This window comes from Giraffa tippelskirchi, chromosome 10 (assembly GCF_054371585.1).
Source record: "Giraffa tippelskirchi isolate mGirTip1 chromosome 10, T2T-mGirTip1v1.2.pri, whole genome shotgun sequence".
Lineage (NCBI taxonomy): Eukaryota > Metazoa > Chordata > Mammalia > Artiodactyla > Giraffidae > Giraffa > Giraffa tippelskirchi.
In genome coordinates this window covers 25,266,028-25,274,176 of record NC_137284.1, presented here as the reverse complement: position 1 = coordinate 25,274,176, position 8,149 = coordinate 25,266,028, and the positions used below count along the sequence as shown (strand labels likewise).

Below are 8,149 nucleotides of genomic sequence, written 5' to 3'. Positions count from 1 at the left end.
AATACACAGTTGCTCATCATGATTTTTTTTTTTTTTTTTAATACGAGACTGAATCTTGATGAGAATAGGACAATGGTCAATTAGAATACAGGTGACCTGCATTGGTCTCCATGTTCAAAGGTCAACAGCCCATGACTGATTCTTATCTGCCCTGGGTTTCATTCCTCTCAAAAGTAGATTTACCAAGGAGCTAAATAAGCTTAAGCCTCAGGGCCTGCCAGTTGTCCCTTCCAAGGCCCTAGAGGCCTTCATGATATGTTCACACAGGTCATCAGCTTTCATAAAAGATGGACTCAGAAATTTAATCAGTGTCTTCAGAGAGAAAAAGGGCTGAAAACAGATATGACATGCACTTACAAAGGGAAATAGTCTGAAATTTAAGCCTATAGTTAAAACATAATCAGAATGAACCTTATGTGGCAATTTGTACTTTCATAGTTGTTTTCCCATACCTGGTGCTATGTCATTCATCTAGAAGGATGAAGCAGTGATAAATTACAGAGATTCTGTGAGATATTTGCTGATTGTTCAGGATCTCACAGATGGAAACTCATGCCTTCTATCACTAAATGACCATGTTCCTTCCACTCCTCCAATGAATGGTCTCTCATCGTCTCATAGTAAGAAATGAGTTAAAGTATAAAAGTAAGGAGGGAATTGAGTCGAGAGTAGATTCTAGTGAAGGTCAAGTAGAAAACTTGGCATTTCACAACGTCCTACCTCTTGTTATAGAATGACTCTTTTTTTTATTCTTAATATATATATTTTTTATTGAAGTATAGTTGACTTACAATGTTCCAGGTCCACAGCAAGGTGATTCAGTTATACACAAACACGTATATTATTTTTCAGATTATTTTCCATTATAGGTTATTAAAAGATACTGACTATAGTTTCCTGAGTTATATGGTAAACCTTTGTTGCTTATTGTATATCTATTTGGTTTGCTGAAATATATATATTATCCATACTATGTATACAAAAACTTTTCTACTATGCTTGATAAAGGCTTGAGAAAAAAAAAGAGAGAGATGGAGAAGTTGGAAAACATAAACTAAATGAAACGGGAGCACTGAAAATGAAATAGAAAAAGTGAAATAAACTAGATAAAAGTAAACGAACATCATACAGTCCAGTTGTTTTTAAACATGGCTGCTCATTAGAAACATATCAGGAACATTGGAGAAAAAAAAGTAATACTTGGTCATTTGTATTTTTCAAAAAATTCAAAGATAATTCTTATATGCATCTGGATTTTAAAAAGTGATTACAGGTTTTTCTATTAAATGGTAGTTTTGGTGGTATAGAATTCTACTATTTTTCTGTTGACCAGTCATAGTACCATGGTATTAAGTAAGTAATAGTTACATAAACACAGTAGTAAAAGTTTATGCATTTTCAAAATAGATAGCCAGACAAAAAATAAAAGATATTTACAATTGCAAGCCATAATGGGAACATGATTAACGTAACAATGTAAAATAATCACATACAATTTGAGGGATCAAGCAGAGTGATGTGGTAAATGGAAGTGCATTCATAATACATGTTTTCATCCACCCAGCCAGTCTGTGTCCTATGATTGGTGCATTTAATCCATTTACATTTAAAGGTAATTATGATATGTATGATCCTGTTACCGTTTTCTTAATTGTTTTTGGTTGACTTTCTGCAGGTCTTTTCCTTTTATTTCCTGCCTAGAGAAGTTCCTTTAGCATTTGTTATAAAACTGGTTTTGTGGTGCTGAATTCTCTTAACTTTTGCTTGTCTGGAAAGCTTTTGATTTCTCCATCAAATCTGAAGGAAAGTCTTGCTAGGTAGAGTATTCTTTGCTATAGGTTCTTCCCTTTCATCACTTAAAATATATCCCACCATTCCCTTCTGGACTGTAAAGTCTGTTGAGAAATCAGCTGATAGCCTGATGGGAGTCCCCTTGTATGTTATTTGTTGTTTTTCCCCCGTTGCTTTTAATATTTTATCTCTGTCTTTAATTTTTGTCAGTTTGACTTCTGTGGCTTGGTGTGTTCCTCTTTGAGTTTATCCTCCGTGGGACTCTCTATGCTTTGTGGACTTGGTTGACTATTCCCTTTCCCATGTTAGCGAAGTTTTCAGTTATTATCTCTTCAAATATTTTCTCAGGTCCTTCCTTTGTTCTCCTTCTGGGACCCCTATAATGCAAATGTTGGTGCATTTAATGTTGTCTCAGAGGCCTGTAGAGTGACTCTTTCTGGCCATTTTCATTTATTGATTGATTGATTTTGGTTTCACTGGGTCTCTGTTGCTGGGCATGGGCTTTCTCTAATTGTAGAGAGTGGGGGCTCCTCTCTAGTTGTAGCACACAGCCTTCTAATTGTGGTGGCTTCTCTTGTTTCAGAGCACAGGCTCTAAGGCACCTGGGCTTCAGCAATCGTGGCACATGGGCCCAGATGCCCCAAGTCATGTGGAATCTTCCTGGACCAGGGATCAAACCTGTGTGCACCTTGGTGGTGGTGAACTCCTAACCACTGAACCACCGAGGAAGTCCCTTTATGGACATTTTCATTGAAGGAATGGGATGGGCTTGGTGGAAGCACTGTCTCTGAGTTATACAAACATTAGAGGGTTGTACCACCAAATTAAAAGAAGTGTTTAGAAGATGTGACCCAAGGCAGTATAACTCTGGGGAAAAGAAAAAGAGCTGTGGAGAGAAGTCAATCAAAGGTAATAGCCAGGGAAATGGTGAAGAATGCGAAGTCCAAAGGTCAAGACAAGACAGAAATGAGTCATTAAACATTAAGGCTGTATCAAGAAAATCAGTAACAAGTTGGAATCCCACATTAAGAAAAGCAAAGGAACAGTTTCAGGAATAATACTTTTGAGGTAATTATGTACTTGCTCTGGCCTATAATAGTTTGCCCAGGAGAATGGAGTAGATGTTAATGTGACTTCAAGAGACACTGGGGTTCAGTCAATAACTAAATATTTCTAAGAACAACAGTTTTCTAACTTTTTTGAGTCACATACCCCCTTTTGCAAATGATTCTTGTGCAAAAATCTAATATAAATAGATAGATAGATGGATAGATAGATAGATAGAGGGAGGGAGCCCTTATGTGCTGTAACAATAACAGAGTTCAACAGGAAGAAGGAAGACTTTTTGTGGCAAGGACTCAGCCAATGAAAAACCATAGACTCTTTCTCCTATAACCCTCTCAATTTCCTTTTCCCCTTTACAAAAACTTGTGGTGAGGGGTGGCATAGGGGAGCTTGCACATAGCTCACTGTGGCTGCACTGAGAATTGCAATTCTCCACTGATCTCAAATAAACCAATCTTTGTTGGAGAAATTTCTTGCAATCTATTTGTTTAGGTCAACAAGAATAAGACTCAGGGTCTGGCTAGGCCTTATTTTCCCATTTGTGATGAAAGGTATGATTTTACAGTACCCCATAATTTCTTAAAATTATGTCAAACACCCTGATGGTTGATTAAGATTTATCTTGTTAGCAATATTTATTTTGGAAATTGCTTTTGATGAATTATTCTCTTTGTCAGGCTCAGCATGAGGCATATAAAAACAGATGTGCATTTAGTCATATAACTATTTTCTTTGTCCCTCACTCTGGTCCAGTCTCATTGGGTTCTTCTTGGGTTCTTCTCACACAGGCCAACCTTATTTCTATATCAGACTGACTCCTTTTTCCTCTTGCATATTCTCACTGGCTGGCTCCTTCATCCCTCTCCATCATCCATGACTTGGTACACAGTAGACACTCAACAAATTCCCTGACAGCTCAGTTGGTAAAGAATCCGCCTTCAATGCAGGAGACCTTGGTTCAATTCCTGGGTTGGGAAGATCCACCGGAGAAGGAATAGGCTACCCACTCCAGTATTCTTGGGCTTCTTTATGGCTCAGCTGGTAAAGAATCCTCCTGCAATGAGGGAGACCTGTGTTTGATCCCTGGGTTGGGAAGATCCCCTGGAGAAAGGGAAGGTTACCCACTCCAGTATTCTGGCCTGGAGAATTCCATGGATTATACAATCCATGGCGTCACAAAGAATTGGACACAACTGAGTGACTTTCACTTTCATTTTCAAACAAAAACATAAATAAACTTAAAATGAAGACTTAACTCCTAACACCAAGAGCAAACTATATTGGGTAGAAACAAACTTATAAACAATAATGTAATATTTTAAATCCTGTAGTGAAGATATAGCATCAAGTGCTATGGATACACAGAAGTGAGGTATATGCCAGATACTTCTGGGCAAGGACAATAACATTTGAGTTGAGTTTCAATGGATGAATAGAATGTCACCCAAGAGGTAAATAAGAGGATGTTATTTCAGGTGAAGGGGGAAATGTGTCCCAAAATACAGAATTGGGAATGGTCAGAAGGAGAGTTTCAGTGGGGTTGGAAAAGTTACTGTGAGGTTCAGGATTTTGGAAACAATGTAAAAAGTGTGGACTTTCTAGTCCAATTGGTAGAATTTTAAAGGATTTTAAATAAAGAAACAACATGATTACATTCTTGGATTAAAAAAAAAATGCTGTGTCATAGCTGAGAGAATAAGAAAAATGGTCTCCAGCCTCTTCTCAGGGAAGGGTAGATGAATTCAATCAAGAGGAGAAATATCCCCTTGCAAGTTCAGAGCCATTTGCACCATTTTTTCCTGTGAACATGTACATCAGTTCAGTTCAGTTCAGTCGCTCAGTCATGTCTGACTCTTTGCGACCCTGTGAATCGCAGCACGCCAGGCCTCCCTGTCCATCACCAACTCCCTGAGTCCACCCAAACCCATGTCCATCAAGTCGGTGATGCCATCCAGCCATCTCATCCTCTGTTGTCCCCTTCTCCTCCTGCCCTCAATCTTTCCTAGCATCAGGGTCTTTTCCAATGAGTCAGCTCTTCGCATCAGGTGGCCAAAGTATTGGAGTTTCAGCTTCAACATCAGTCCTTCCAATAAACACCCAGGACTGATCTCCTTTAGGATGGGCTGGTTGGATCTCCTTGCATTCCAAGGGACTCTCAAGAGTCTTCTCCAACACCACAGTTCAAAAGCATCAATTCTTTGGCGCTCAGCTTTCTTTATAGTGCAACTCTCACATCCATACATGACCACTGGAAAAACCATAGCCTTGACTATATGGACCTTTGTTGGCAAAGTAATGTCTCTGCTTTTTAATATGCTGTCTAGGTTGGTCATAGCTTTCCTTCCAAGGAGTAAGCATCTTTTAATTTCATTGCTGCAATCACCATCTACAGTGATGAACATGTACATAATGAGCTTAAAAATATGAGCCAAATAACAAGTTCAGCTGACTTAATGATTACCAGAAAAAAGGGTAAGGAAGATGATGCCTCTAATCAAAAAAGATTTTCTGACATAAAGACAAATACAAGTCATGTTTTTTTAGGTTTACCTATACCAGTTCTCGGGCAGAAGCCAGGCGGCTGCGATAATTCTCCAAGCCAGGCTTCAGTAATACGTGAACCGTGAACTTCCAGATGTTCAAGCTGGTTTTAGAAAAGGCAGAGGAAACAGAGATCAAATTGCCAAGATCCGCTGGATCATCGAAAAAGCAAGAGAGTTTCAGAAAAACATCTATTTCTGCTTTATTGACTATGCCAAAGCCTTTGACTGTGTGGATCACGATAAACTGTGGAAAATTCTGAAAGAAATGGGAATACCAGACCATCTGACCTGTCTCTTGAGAAACCTGTATGCAGGTCAGGAAGCAACAGTTAGAACTGGACATGGAACAACAGACTAGTTCCAAATAGGAAAAGGAGTACGTCAAGGCTGTATATTGTTACCCTGCTTATTTAACTTGTATGCAGAGTACATCATGAGAAACGCTGGGCTGGAAGAAACTCAAGCTGGAATCAAGATTGCCGGGAGAAATATCAATAACCTCAGATATGCGGATGACACCACCCATATGGCAGAGAGTGAAGAAGAACTAAAGAGCCTCTTGATGAAGGTGAAGGAGGAGAGTGAAAAAGTTGGCTTAAAGCTCATCATTCAGAAAACTAAGATCATGGCATCTGGTCCCATCACTCCATGGGAAATAGATGGGGAAACAGTGGAAACAGTGTCAGACTTTATTTTTTTGGGCTCCAGAATCACTGCTGATGGTGACTGCAGCCATGAAATTAAAAGATGCTTACTCCTTGGAAGGAAGGTTATGGCCAACCTAGATAGCATATTAAAAAGCAGAGACATTACTTTGCCAACAAAAGTCCGTCTAGTCAAGGCTATGGTTTTTCCAGTGGTCATGTATGGATGTGAGAGTTGGACGGTGAAGAAAGCTGAGCGCCGCAGAATTGATGCTTTTGAACTGTGGTGTTGGAGAGGACTCTTGAGAGTCCCTTGGACTGCAAGGAGATCCAATCAATCCATCCTAAAAGAGATCAATCCTGGGTGTTCATTGGAAGGTCTGATGTTGAAGCTGAAACTCCAATACTTTGGGCACCTCATGCGAAGGGTTGACTCATTGGAAAAGACCCTAATGCTGAGTAGGATTGGGGGCGGGAGGAGAAGGGGACGACAGAGGATGAGATGGTTGGATGGCATCACCGACTCGATGAACATGGGTTTGGGTAGACTCTGGGAGTTGGTGATGGACAGAGAGGCCTGGCGTGCTGCAGTTCATGGGGTCACAAAGAGTCGGACACGACTGAGCGACTGAACTGAACTGATACCAGTTCTCAATTCCTATCAATCAGATGTTTTCTTCTATACTCTTCAGCATGCCAGGTTCTAGCTTTAAGTTCAGGATTTCTGATGAAAACACAGACAGGGCCTGATCTGTATGCTTACTAACAAATGCTGTTCAATCTTCATAGTCTCGTATGGCTATTACACATTTATAATGGTATATAATAAAGGAATGATCCCTCTTCCCTGCCTGCCACTACTAAAGAGAAAGTCTAATCTTCTAATTATTCCCCAATATTTACTCAATGGATAATCATCATCAGATTAACTTTCAGTCATGCAATGTGTAATTAAAAATGTAAATCAATAAAATGTAATTGTGGCTGGCTACATTAACTCTTTTAAAAACAATTTAATACCAATTGGATGAAAAGCCATTTTTTGGTGTTTATATTTAACACAGTTGTAAAGGTTCTTTTCTATTATAGGAAAACTATAATAACATACATTGAATTGAACTGTCTGATTAAAAAAAATCATGCAATAGGTACTTTTATATAAAAGAAACTGGGCATTAAATAGTTCACAATTTTTAACTAACTTCTCTAGGATTTGTGGTCCCTTTTTTTGCAACCCCTGGCTTGAAAATAGGCTAGGATCCTTTAAGACTGTTTCCCGAAAGATCATCTTTTCTTCTCCTTTTCTGCAATGTAGATTCCAGTTCTGGCAAGTCTTTCAGTTTAGTTCAGTTCAGTCACTCAGTTGTGTCCGACTCTTTGGGACCCCATGGATTGCAGCACTCCAGGCCTCCCTGTCCATAACCAACTCCTAGAGTTTACTCAAACTCATTTCCATTGAGTTGGTGATGCCATCCAACCATCTCATCCTCTGTCATCCCCTTCTCCTCCTGCCTTCAATCTTTCCCAGCATCAGGGTCTTTTCCAATGAGTCAGCTCTTCGCATCAGGTGGCCAAAGTATTGGAGTTTCAGCTTCAGCATCAGTCCTTCCAATGAATATTCAGGACTGATTTCCTTTAGTATGGACTGGTTGGATCTCCTTGCAATCCGAAGGACTCTCAAGAGCCTTCTCCAACACCACAGTTCAAAAGCATCAATTATTCTGCCCTCAGCTTTGTTTATAGTCCAACTCTCACATCCATACATGACTACTGGAAAAACCATAGCCTTGACTAGACGGACCTTTGTTGGCAAAGTAATGTCTATGCAAGTCTTTAGTATTTAATAGAACCAAACCAGAATGATATATCTTTGAAACATAAATCAGATAATGTTACTGTCTTGCTTGAATATTTGCCATTGACTTCTAATTATATTCAGAATAATATCCAATGTCCATAAAATATAATTCCAATATAATGGGTTTTAAAAAATTACAAGTGAGAGTGTGTTTGTGAAAACATAGGAACGTATAGTTTTTCTGCTTAGATCTGTTAGTATAGTATAGTAATATGCATGCATGCATGTATGCATGCTAAGTCGCTCAG

General features: G+C 39.1%; 1 long non-coding RNA gene across 2 annotated transcripts in view; it reads right to left on the bottom strand.

Moving 5' to 3' along the window:
• Positions 1-740: 740 nt before the first annotated feature.
• The window catches only part of LOC145523459 (uncharacterized), a 45,608-nt gene continuing 38,199 nt past the window's right edge, over positions 741-8,149 (bottom strand). The window contains exon 6 of one of the 2 annotated variants that reach the window (XR_014066575.1): positions 741-5,500. This is a non-coding gene — a long non-coding RNA (uncharacterized LOC145523459). The remainder of the gene's footprint in view (positions 5,501-8,149) is intronic. The other variant, XR_014066576.1, reaches the window with a different exon arrangement.